Source organism: Plectropomus leopardus, chromosome 19 (assembly GCF_008729295.1).
Source record: "Plectropomus leopardus isolate mb chromosome 19, YSFRI_Pleo_2.0, whole genome shotgun sequence".
Taxonomy (NCBI): Eukaryota; Metazoa; Chordata; class Actinopteri; order Perciformes; family Serranidae; genus Plectropomus; species Plectropomus leopardus.
Genome location: NC_056481.1, coordinates 26,519,668 through 26,533,105, shown reverse-complemented (window position 1 = coordinate 26,533,105; position 13,438 = coordinate 26,519,668).

Here is a 13,438-nt window from a genome sequence, read left to right as displayed (position 1 = left end):
GCTAAAATCCTAGAAATGTCCAAAAATCCTAGACACGTCTTATTATTTGAGAAATATCCTAAATTCCTAGCTATGTCCTAAAATCCTATAATCGTTCAAAACTCCTAGAAATGTCCTAAAATCCTAGAAATGTTCTAAAATCCTAGAAACGTGTATTGGCTGCTGCAACTGGCCTCTAGCCTCCTGTCATTTTGTAAAAGTGGCCCCCAAGCAAAGCAGCTGAGTATCTCTGCTATACAGCAAAGCCATATGGAAACTAACAGATTTTTGAAAGATATTACTGGAGATCTCTATGATAAAGAAAAACAAAAAAGCAAACATTTCTGCCTGTCTGTCCTGTGCTGTATAAATGAAAGGCCTATTGGCAGTTAAATCCCGTCCCAGTACTTTTATAATGTAGCTTAGTGTGTTATATTTATTGCAAGCCGTATTTTGAAAAGATGACTTTTTTGTGAAATGTTTGATTCACAGTGACTGTATTTAAGCTTGACACAATCTTGACCTAACTATATTATTATGTAGCTCCGTAGAGTTTTTACACTAGAAGTAGAATTAGCTCAGATATGCAACAGCAAAATGATGATGTGCACTAGATCAATCTGCTGCCTTATTACTGTCAGCTTGTTAGATGAGATATGCATGCATATGCCACATAATTCCAATGAGTTTTTTTTTTTTTTTTTTTGCTTTATTTGACTCTGATTACGTTGTCTTTCAATGTGTTTTTACTGTGCGAAGAGAACACGCTTCACTGATGATCCTGGCCACTGTGACAGAAAGGCTTTATTATTATTGTTAGTGTTTGAAAAGATTATGAGACACATTTCTATGTTGGACATCACTCTGTTCAGTCATCTATTGAAAAACTTTTTTACAGTGTTGTTTTTATTGAGGAGGGATATTTTATTTTCTTAGTGTTTTGTAGGAGTTGCTTTTAGAACATTAATATTTTGTGGATTTACACATGACAAGAATAACTGAATATTTTATATTAATGTAATCCCTCAGAGAATCTTTTAAATTGAACTTGAAAGACTGGATGTTAGGAAGATGAAGAAAGCTGTCGTGAGATCAGTATTAATATTTAAGCATTTTGAAGGTCCAGTGTGTAGGATTTAGGGGAAAATACTGACAGCATATATATAAAGATGGACGACATGTCTCTGTTTACTCCCACTTTACAAAAATGAAGCCAAAATATCCCTGATACAGCAGTTACCATTTTGCTTTATTGACGTCAACACGTAACACACAACACATTCTCATCCCACGTGAAACTAGGGTCCATTTACACGAAAATCATTCTCACATGAAAGCATTTTTAAACACAAAGGAAAGACTTTTCCACTTTAAGTAGGACTGCTCTCGTCTAAATGTGGCCTAAGAAACATATTTAGAACAAGCCGTTTACATCATCAGCCCCCACAGTTACTACCAGCTTGGCATCGTGGACCTTCAGTTGGTTGCAATCTGCAGTCTCACCACTAAATGCCACTAAATCCCTGGACACTGGACCTTTAAAATGTGTGACATACTCAGACCGCTTCAGAATAAGTTTGGCATGGTACAAAGACTGTTAAGGGAACATTTTTGTCAGGTGAAACATCTGCTTTGTCAATGTGACAAAACATGTTATCAGAAGTTTCTTGCAGAATTGGGGTAAAATGTGAAGTTTTGGAGTTAGTGCCAAAACTTTCAACAATATTGCACTTACTGACATGTGTCAGGAGCTGTAAGTGTGACCACATGTATGGTTAAAGACCAAAGTTGTGTTTTCTTTTGAAACTGTAGCAATGTCAACAAAAACTGTAATGTTACAATTCTAAGCATTGAGTTTATTTATTATATTTAAAATATGATGCTGTTTGCTTTTGTCATGCACCCGCTGTATGTTAATCAACCTGATGTTATTTATTTCAACAGGTAATAATTACATGATGATAGATTAAAAATGTATTAAAACATTCTTAAAATAGTTGTGAAGACCTTTATAATGCCAGATAGTGTTTGAGTCCAGCCCTTTACCAAACTGTTATTTGACACATCCAAAAGACATGTTTTTTACAGTGAAAAATAAATGAATAAGTTCAGCACCACATTGCTCTTGCTTTCATTTTCTAGTAAATCATGAATCATTGAATCAGTCATAAATCAGTCATGTATCAGGTTTAAATCCAGTTTAAAAACTCTGCTGTGCATTAAGCCACATTTTTTAAAATTTACATTTTTAACTTTCAGACTTTAGACTTACTGAATGAATCGATGTTATTGAGTCCAGTGGAGCAGGACAGAGACTTGGACATGCATCCTTTAGAGTTTAACCCTTTGAAACCAAAGCAAATTGTCTTGATTTCTTTCAAAAAGATGGGAAGAACATATTGAAGAATGAAAGAAGAAATGACCAAAACATTTGTGAAAAGTAAAAGAAAATTACCTGAAAATTAATTTTAACTAAACAAAAAACAAAATTTTAAAAAGTTAAAATAAATAAATAAATTGTTTAAATATACAAAGATATGATCTGGAAGAGTGTTTTCAGAATTCTGATCATTTTGCAACTATTTTAATTATTAATTAATTATTAAATATTTTAAATGCACTATTGAGGTCTTTATAAACATTTTTTTATAGCTTTTTTAAATCTAATTTTTTCTTCTCATGTTTTTGAAAGATATCACACCCATTTGGTCTGATTTTAAAGGTTCAAAGCTGCTGTCACTGACCACCAGAGGAGCATGGTGGAACAGTGGCCATCAGGGGGAGCCACACTCCATGTGCTTCTTATCATGGATATAAGTGGTACTTGTGAGCATTAGTAAGTTACAGTGGTTGAAAGTTACTTTACTCAAGTACTTCAATACAAATTTGAGGTATTTGTACATTAATTGAGAATATCTTTTCTATGCAAGGTGAAACTTTTACTTCTTGTTCCATGTAGATCAGATGGGTTATGATATCTCCATATGTCCAGTTACTTTAGGCAAATGCAAAATTGAATAAGATTGTTCTTTCCATCCTTGGATCTTGAAGGGTTTCCGACTAGTTGGTGTGACCACACCATATTAATCTGCTAATTAGTTTCTTCATTCAACGACTCAATGTTTGCTTTGTAAAAACAGTGAAAATAATGGGAAATGTTCATCACAATGAGCCAGAGCCCTCCACAGTGTTTGCTCAACATTATTACTAATACATCACAATATGACGTGTACTTTAAACATCACCAGGAAGATATGAATATAAGCATAGAACTAAACAGATAAACAAATATACACAGACAGCTGTTATATACAAATGTGTAGGTGTTCCATCAGGTTCAGTGCTGAGCCCCTTTTATAATTGTGTCAGTGTGGACGTAAAACTCTACACTGATGACACTGTTTAGACATATGAACACACAGCAAAGCGAGCTGCTTTAAAGCTATAAGTGCTACAAAATGATTAAACATCAGCATCATCATCAGCTTAACAGAGTCGCTCTCGGACTTTTAGATTTATGTGATGCAGCTTTTTGCTTCTGGCGATTTCATTTACGCTTCAGAACACACAAAAACTGTGTTCATGTATGAAGATTATCGTGCTAAACAAAACGTGAAAGTGTCATAAACTTGCGTTCATCAGAGAGCTTATTTTTTGGCAATAATCGCAAATCCCATTCAAAAATAATAATAGTAATAATAATAATAATAGTTTTTTGAACCAGTACCATGCCAACTTCCTGGTTGGCCTCTCTCTCTCTCTCCCTCTCTCTCCCTCTCTCCCTCTCTCACACACTCACACACACACACACACACACACACACACAGAGCTGAGCTTCAGACGGTGAGTATTTAGTCACATTTGTGACCACGAAGAACTACTGCGATTTGCACATACTATTATTATATGAACAGAAGAGCTGTTAGTTTATTTCCAGCTTTACAGAGAATTTAGTTAGTGGTAGTAGTACTAGTAAAATATTTTTTCTAGAACACAATTTTGCATTTTTATCTGCCTTTTCTGTGAATAAAGAAATTCTTCTTTTTATAATACTAACAGCAGCAATAATAATAATAATAATAATAATTAATATTATTATTATTATTATTATTATTATTATTTATTATTGTTATTGTTGTTGTTGTCTGTTTTCAAAAACAGATTGAGGGAGCCATGTGAGGTGCATCAGTTTTTAGCTGTTTTGACTCAATATTTGCATCTGTATGATCCAGGATATTTTGATGTTAATTATTTTGTGCGCTGTGATTCTCAACATGCTGCTGTTTTGAAGCAGAGTTTAGTTCTTATCCCCATGTGAACACTGTAGTGAGTGAGTGCAGTTCCAGGAGGGACTTTTGACTTATTTGGTTGTAACTGTCACTGAGTTCTCACTGTGAGAAAGGCTGCAGAGCAGAAACCCACACAGCCACTCTGCTGCAGGAAAGGAAGTGTTGGTTTGCTGTAAACATTTTTTATGAGTCTTAATAACCGCAGAGAGGAGATTCATATCTGCTGCTGCAAACACTCCACCCACACAGCTGAACTGAGCCCAAAGAGCAACACCTGGAGCTCACGTCCATGGAGTTTATTTATCGGGATCTGAGCTATCAAAGGTGCACTTTACACTTGGTGTTGATATTGACAGCATGCTGATTACTGAGTCAGCTTTTCTGTTTGTTACTGTGCAGCAAACTGAGACATATTAACAGATTGAAAACTAAAATCAACCCAGATGTTTAACTTTTCATGACAACAAAGTTCATCGACAGCTTAATGTTTTGTGCACTTTATCTAAAAATGTGTATTTGGGCTAATTTAGCTAGGTTAACTTTAGTTTGTTTGCACACAATTAAAAACTGCATATATATATATATATATATATATATATATATATATATATATATTAGGGCTGGGGCGACGAAAATCGATTACATGAATACGTCCATTCACGTAACGTGCGTCGACGCTTCGCACCGTTTCGCACAGCGCGCCTAATGAGAGCGTGAGCAGCGCGGGGCGTGTTGTTTTTTGTTTCTTTTGCAAGTTAGCGCATGCACACACTGCTCGCCTGAGCGGCGCTCGTCAGGCGCGTCTGAGCTGAGTGTCAGCTGCAGCACATCTAGAGAAATGGTGGCTCGCCTTGTTTTTACGCGTGACGCTCGCGTTTGTTAACTCTATACCACTTTATACTGCAGTTTAAAGTCTCTCTCTGTCACAGAGTTGAGGAAACACAAAGATGTTTGTTTTACCTTAACTTCCTTGCTTCCCTTTCAAAACAAAAGCTATCTGGCTGTGTCTCTGTGAACAGAATGCCATCAGTTGGTGATACAATGCATTTTATTTTGAAACATTTACAGGACGGGGTTGTCAGCTGTGCAGGACCTTGTATAACTTCATAAATGAGTGGAATATGTTCTTATAAATATGAAAATACAACACTCATATCAGCAGGAAGCGGTATGCCTTATGGCCCAGTTAAGGTTGGACTATTATTATACAGAGAGAATGGACTAGTTAGAATTATTTCTGTTGGAGAAAAGTTATAGCGTTATTCAAATTGCACTAATTTTACTGAAATATGTTTGTTGGACTGCTAGATTTGAGGTTGTTACTGTAACAAAGAATATCTGTTTTGTTACTCCTCCTGAAAGTGACTTGAATTCTACATTGTTTTATTTATTTTGCTGTTGGATTGCTAAATGTGGATTGCACTACATTCCTTAAACTTGAGCGAAAAGCTTTTGCATTAATTTTATTTTGGAGAGACTTAGATCAGACTGTAAAACACAGATTACCAGTTAAGACTGGGCTATTTTTTGTAGGAGAATAATGCCCTGCAGTGTATGACAAGTTTTGAAATGTTATTTTCAGTAAATTCATCGTTATATTTATTGAATAATAAAAAAATAATTGTTAGATCAATTAAAAAAAATAATCAATAGATTAATCTATCAATCAAAAAAAATAATCAATAAAAAAATAATCGTTAGGTGCAGCCCTAATATATATGTGTGTATATGTACATAGATAGATAGATATCCAGAATTAATTAAACATCATGAATTAAATATTAAATGTAATAATAATTTCCTCTTAAAATTTTATATGCATGTTAAGGCCTCTAAACAAAACTAACAAAAGGTTCAACAGAGACTGCCACATACTGTACGAAGGACGCCAGACAGTTGAGAAACGTGTAAAAGCAAAACTTTATTAAATACTGTCAAATCACTTGATTTAAAACCCCTTCATGGTGGCTTTCTGTTAAGAAGAAGAAACAAATTATAAGAAAACAATCAACAGAACAAATCAAAAGAGATGGAGGTTCCTGCCAAAAGGAACAAAAAGGTGGAAAGCCGCTGAGCCAGCTGAGAGAGGGCGTCAGACTCAACGCCTTTCCCCTGACTCCCTAAAAGAAAAAAAAAGGAAGGCACTAATAAAGTGAAACAAAGACTGAAAACTGAACCACCGGAAACCTTCAACCCAAACTAACATAACAAACTAAAGTGGGGGGGGGGGGGGGGGGGGGGGGGGGGGCTCCTCGTGCACTCTTGATTATGTTTACATTTTTTTTTTGAACATAGGACATGACACAATCTTAAATGTTTTGAAATGTCACTCTGTAGACAAACGAAAAATAAACACATGGATTCAAGTGAAATTTTGAAGACAAAAAACATTTTTCTTCCCCTTTTAAAAAAACACTAAATCAAATATGTTCAATGAAATGATGTACACTTTGCTTTATGTGGAATATTCTATTCAAAAATAGTCAAAAACTGGGCATGGAGTCAAAGAATAACACAAAAAGACAATCATGAAAATATAGAAGCGTTACTATTGCTACTACTTGTGGTTATGTCGTACTTGGAATTTTATATGACTTTTGGGGCTGTCTCTGCCTGCATGCCTTTTTGTGTGTCTCCCTCTGTGCCACTTTGTTGCAGGGGCTGGGTGTGGCTTCCGGGTGCTGGAGCTCACAGCACACTTCCTCACTGTTGATCATTTGCAATCATCCCTCTGCTGCATATATACCCCGGTTTCACTCTTCTTTGGTGCCAGATTGTTTTCTGCCTCACACGTGGTAGATCGGCCGACTCTTCTGAGTTTCTTCATGTGTGCATTCCTTGCTCTTTCTGAAAGTGTTTCGCGTACTTATCTGTGGTTTTTGTGTTTTTTCCAGTGCCTCCCTCTATCGAGCGCCAGCGCCTCAATTCCCAGCCTCTCGCCTCATTGCCCAGTCACTCATTGCCCAGTCACTCATTGCCCAGTCACTCATTGCCCAGTCACTTGCCTCCTCCTCCTCCACTCTGGACTCCCCAGAGCCCCCCCCCCCTCCATTCCCATTCCATTCCTCCTGGCATTCACTCACCTTTAGTTCACTTTAAACTTTCTGAGTGTCACTCCTGGGTCCTCCCATTTATGCGGTCCTAAAAACCATAACACTGCTGACAAAAAAAGAAGCAAAAAAAGCATTATATGAAAACAGGTACTAGTAAGCTTGTTATCTTCTGATCATATCAGATTAAGTCTAATCTGTAGATTTCTTTTGTATGAAAGCAACAGTTTTCTTAAATTCTATCTGTATTATCATCTGTTCTTTCCAGATAATTACATTATGAAGATGTTGTCATTTAAAATGTACTTAAAGATAATATTGGTTTTATTTCATCCTTTTATTTTGCATCAACAAAATCGCTGAATGTGTTTTACTAACAAGTCCTGTGTGTGTATCAAAGGCTGACTGCTGTCCCAAAATATCAACACTTATCAAAGTCATAAATGAGATGAATTGAGGAGAAAGGTTGAGCAGAAAAACAGTCAGTGAGCAAATGTGCAGCTGGTGGACGGTCACACACACACACACAAACACAAACACAAACACAAACACACACACATACATTGACTTTCATCAGTACAATTTTGACTTTTTCAGACTTTTCCACAGGACATCCAGCTTTCCAAGGGTTGGCTACAGTCTGAAAGCTTGTTACATGTTCCCCTGATGTTGAGCGTTGCATGACTCTGACTGACGTATGTGTGTGTGTTTCCTCTCTCAGACGCAGCTGCTTATCCTGATTGAGGGGAACTGTTAAAGAGGAGGCTGGGAGATCTGCTCTCTTTCTCTAATCATCCAGCCTGGCAGCAGCAGCAGTAGCATGGTGACTCTGATGATTTAGATTTTTTATCCTGTTTCAGTGGGACCAATAGTCCTGTTTTCATGGCTGTTCATGGCATTGTTTAGAGCCCGCTTTAATATCACACACACATATCACTCTGCGCACAAAATGTGCTTTTCAAAGGCAAACTTTAAAAAATGTTATATATTAATGTTATTTTCTAATTTCATTGAGTTAATTTTTTAACCAACATCAGTCCTGATCATATTTATCTAATATTCATTTTTTATTTTTTTTTTTTTTTTTTTTTTTTTAGAATTTTAAACCTTTTAAATGCCAGGTTTTTGTCATGATGCCAATGTGTTTTTAGAAGACAAAATAACATATGTGTATACATACATACATATATATATATATATATATACACACTCTATATTTTCAGTAAACTACATGCTAAGTACATTTTGTTAAAAAAAATCACAGCCTGGGATACATCAATGATTAGCAGCAACACTGACTTTTATACATTATTTCTTGTGCAGTGTAAAATATTCACATTCACACCCTCTGCACACAAAATGCGCTTTTCAACATCAGGCTATAAAAAGAAATATCATACATGAATATGATTTTATACTTTCATTCAGTTTCTGTTTTTAAACCAACATCAGTCCTAATCATAATTGTAACGTTTTCATAAATTTTCTGAATTTTAACTCCTTCAATGCCAGGTTTTTGTCATAATGCCACTATGTTTTCAAATGAAAAAAAAAAAGAAAAAATAATTATTTTCAATACAGTATACTACCAAGGATATGTCAATGATTATCAGCAAATATCAAATATTCATTTATTTTCAGAATTTTAACCCTTCAAATGCAAGGTTTTTATCATCTATCACTATGTTTTTAGATTAAATATACTACATGCAAAGTAGATTTTTTTCTTTTTTGATGATGACAGCCTGGGATATGTCGATGATTAGCAGCAACACTGATTGTGACAGAGCACCTAGTGCAAATAGCATGTATTTTCTCCATATGCCAAATATGGTAAAAATAACATCATCAGGTGGAAAATAGTAAAAATGACAAAATCCAAGTCAAAAGCCCAGTATGACACCCAAAAATAATATGATGCATGTTTTTATGCTTTGATGGGATCAAAAATGTCAGTTTGAATGGTTTTTAACAGTCTGAATGTAACACTTTAGTTTCCACAGTGTATTTTAGACTTATTGTAGGAGCTGAGCTGGAAATTCACTGATTAAACAAAAATACACAGTATTTCCAAAACGTATGTCATATACATAAACACAGCCAAAATGATTAAAAATGAAGATTGAAAAGATTGTAAAATGCGCCTGAACAGGACCTAAGGGTTATGTTCTGTGGTTTTGGTGTTTTCGGTTAGAGGGAAGAGTGCAGATCCTACAACCCTTTGTGGGTTGGTTTGGATGTCTTCCTTTCTTTTTGTTCTTTTTGGCCGCCCCACCAGTCTTATGTTACATTTTAGTTGGTGCAAGTTGGTTTGTTTAATGGCTGCTTTTTGTAGATAAATTGAATGTTGATTTCGGCTACTCCTGGCTCTTTTTATTATGTCAGACCTTTTACCAGGAGCCTTTCTGGGGGCCGCAACAAAGCTCAAAGGCCCTTATTAAATACAACAAGTCAGGGCCCTGAGAGCTTTTTAGGTCTGGAGTCAGGACAGGGAGTTTAAGTATTGAAGTGAAGAGGTCAGACTGGCACTGAAGGAGAGACAGCAGGTGATCTTACAGTTATCTCACTGCAGAGCCGGCAGGTATTCTGGTTCTCTCTCTGGAGGACAGGGGGCTGCTGAAGCTGGATGCTCTGAAACAGAAAAAAAGGTGAAATATTTCATGCGTCAGTAGGTGGGTTTCCATTAACCCTCAAATATGTGAATATGAAATGGGCCTAATGGAAACACGTCAATTAAAAAAAAAAGTTTTTACACTGGCATGAGGTGGTATTTTAGGCAATTCAAAAAAGCTATGTTTTGCAAGACTGCAATGGAAACACTTTTACTGCGTTTGATGCTATGGCTATGTCCTTTTCAGAAGGAACTAAGCCATCAAGAAGTTTGCCAGGCTCTGGTGCAAATTTTGGGCCAAAAGTGGAATTACACCGTCCGGGTCTGTCATGGGATGGCCCCCCAAATTTTTTTCCCCATTGAATTACAGTACTGTGCAAAAGTCTTAGGACCAACATAGATTTGTTGTTTTAGCAAAGATGTAATGTGGATATATATCTATACTTTACTCAGTCTCTATATTAAGATATAAACAAAGAATACAGACAAATGCCAAACACCAAAAAAGTCAGAACACATTGGAGTCTTTGGACTAAAGTCAATATTTAGTGTGAATCATGAAATCGTATAACCATAGCAAAAGATAGCCAAAACAATCAACATTAAGCTTTGGACATGTCTTGAATGCAACCTGATGTGAATAAGTTTAGAATTGTAAATCTCAAATCGTCTGCCCAAGAAGTTCAAGACTGGAAAAGGAGCTCACACTACAACTTCAACCTATTGAAGCTGTTTTATTCTGAAATGTTTGTGTTTTTAATGCTGAATACAGATTTCCTGTATGTTGTGGTTATATTTTTGTAACAAGACTACTGGGAAATCAATATTTATGACTGTTGTAAGATTGCAAAATAAAGTTTAAGGTGGCCTGAGACTTTTACACAGTATTGTATAATAGGAAATTTTACTTTTTTAAGCATCAAAATGCCCACGAAATACTTATTTCACTGTCTAGATTTAAGCCATCCAGTTTAAGTTTAAAAAGATTTTTTTTTAGACCGCTATTTAATCAAGCAAAGCGCTAACCCGGAAGTCAGTCGCTCTGCTGGCGGAAGTTACCTGCTCGGGCACAGCTGTGCTTGGCTGCCGAAAGTCTCTTAGTGCACAAGCCTCCATGGCCTGTAGATCTGGGCATTCTGTTCCCGCGAAAAGAGTTTTTTTGCTTCATGCTAATGAGCAATTCTCATAGGAATAAATGGGGACCCACCTCCATGGCTGTACCCAGACTTTCTTAATACATCTATGGTAGGAACTGTCTCCCTCATGATGCAGCAGGAGCTACAGGAGCTGTTACTGCATCACATAACTCTTCAAAAGTTGAGTGGATCATCTGGAAGTTTTGAATCCACAATTTCTCTGTGAAACTATCACCTCCCAGAAATCCCTCATATGTGGCCGCTCCTACGTATGAGGGGCTTGCCTTTCAAGATCCAAGGATGGAAAGAATAAGGATGAGCTGTGACGTCAGAGCAGACAGCCCCTCACACCTCCCATCAGCCCCTGTGGCGGTCAACGGGCAGACATTTTGACTTATCACAGAGGGAAAAGCAGAAGTCTTACTACACTGTAAAAATTAACTATTTGTTTTAACTTTAAAAAGATAGTGTCCAGGCTGCCTTGAATTTTAAAGTTACTTCAACTTGTCTGGTGTAATTCTATTTAAGTGTCCCAGTAAACCTTGATGGTTAGACAGTTAGCCAACAGTTACCATCCCAGGACCCTGAAACTTAAGCAGCTAAATGGAATTTAGCCATCAATATGTTACAATTTACACTTAAACATGTCAAAATGTCTTCTGGGAAATTAAATTGACAGTTGTCTGTTTGGTATAGAATCATTAAATTCAGTCAGATCTGATCTTTTTATTTTTTTTTTAATTAAACATGTTGACATTAGTGTACAATCTGATCATTCTTAGTTCCCTTTAATACATCACAGCTTTTGTAAAATTAATTTAAAAATATTAAGTATGAAGTACTATCTCCATCACCAGTTTCTCAGTTTCTTTTCCATTTCCATTGAGTTTATTTTTTTAACCAACATCAATCCTAACCATAAATATCAAATACTCTTTAATTTTCAGTGTTTTAAAAAAAAACCAACACAATACATAAAGACATAAAGAATTATGTTCAATATATTCCATGTTAAGTAGATTTTTAAAATAATTACAGACTGAGATATGTCATTGATTAGTAGCAACATTGATTGCGACAGTGCACCTAGTTGAAATAGCATGTATTTTCTCTGCATGACAAATATTGTAAAATTCCAAGGCAAGTGTGAATAACACCCAGAAATAATACAGTCCATGTTTTTATGCGTTAATGGCTGAGGAATCAAAAATGTCAGTTTGAATAGGTTTGAATATTTTTTTGGCAGTTAACTGCAGCTTATTTGCCTATTTAATGACGTCAAATATTTTTCCAGTGGAATAACACTGTCACACCAAAGCAGACAAATGTCAGTGTGCTCCTTTCTGACGCTTTGAAGCAGCCGGCCATGTTAATGTGGGATCTTGCTGAGGAACGTATTCTGGTGCTGCTCTGAAGTGGTCAGATTGAATGTTATAGCAAAGAGAATATCCAAAACTGTTTGCATGAAAACTTAATGTCTCTTACCTTCATGTGCATGAGCTGCACTGTGACTATCAAGGAAAGAATTCAGATTGACTGAGAATTTTAAAACTCAAAACCAACCTGACACAAAGTGATTATAGAAATGATTTTGGCTTTTCACTGGCTTCAGTTCTGACTGACTTCATGGACAGCTGCTGATGATTGAACATTCCTCACTGATGAATCAATACAATTATAATTTCCTTTGGGGGCCCAATTGTGACCAATGGGCCCTCTGGATGTTTCGCTTATGCTTCTTGTCTAAGGTGAAATGTTGATTTCAGCCTAAATGTATCTGTATGATTGGATAGGGGATTCTTAATTATTCATAAGAGAGAAGGGAGCGGTGCAAAATGGTTGAGGCACTTCATATATTTTTTTAAGAATGAGGGAGGAAGTTATGTTTTTTAAATTTGGCTCAGGGGAGGAACTTTAAAATCTAAATGGCTGTTTTTATTTATGGTAAACACCCCCAGAGTCCCAAAACTCACAGGGTTTTTAAAGGCATGGTTACTTAAAAAAAAAAATTAAAATCCCACCATTTATCACAGCCATAAACTGTGAAATATGGTCACTCAGCTCAATGAAGGGTCATCACACCCCAGCCACACCCCTACTTTAATAAATAATGAACAGTCCCTAAATTGTTGCTGTTGTTTGCAGAAGAGTCTCCACTGTCTGTGGCTGGTTGTTTTATCCTCTCTACAAAATGCCTTAAAGTGAAACACGTAGACCCAACAGACCCAATCCATGGCTGAGCAGCTTGTTACCACCTGGTGGCAGCATCTACTTTTCTGCTTCTGCCCCACAATTTGTCTCAGCCTATAACAGTCCTGTCCAAAGTCCAGCCTGGTGACTAATTGTGGCCCTCAGACTGAATATTACAGCTTG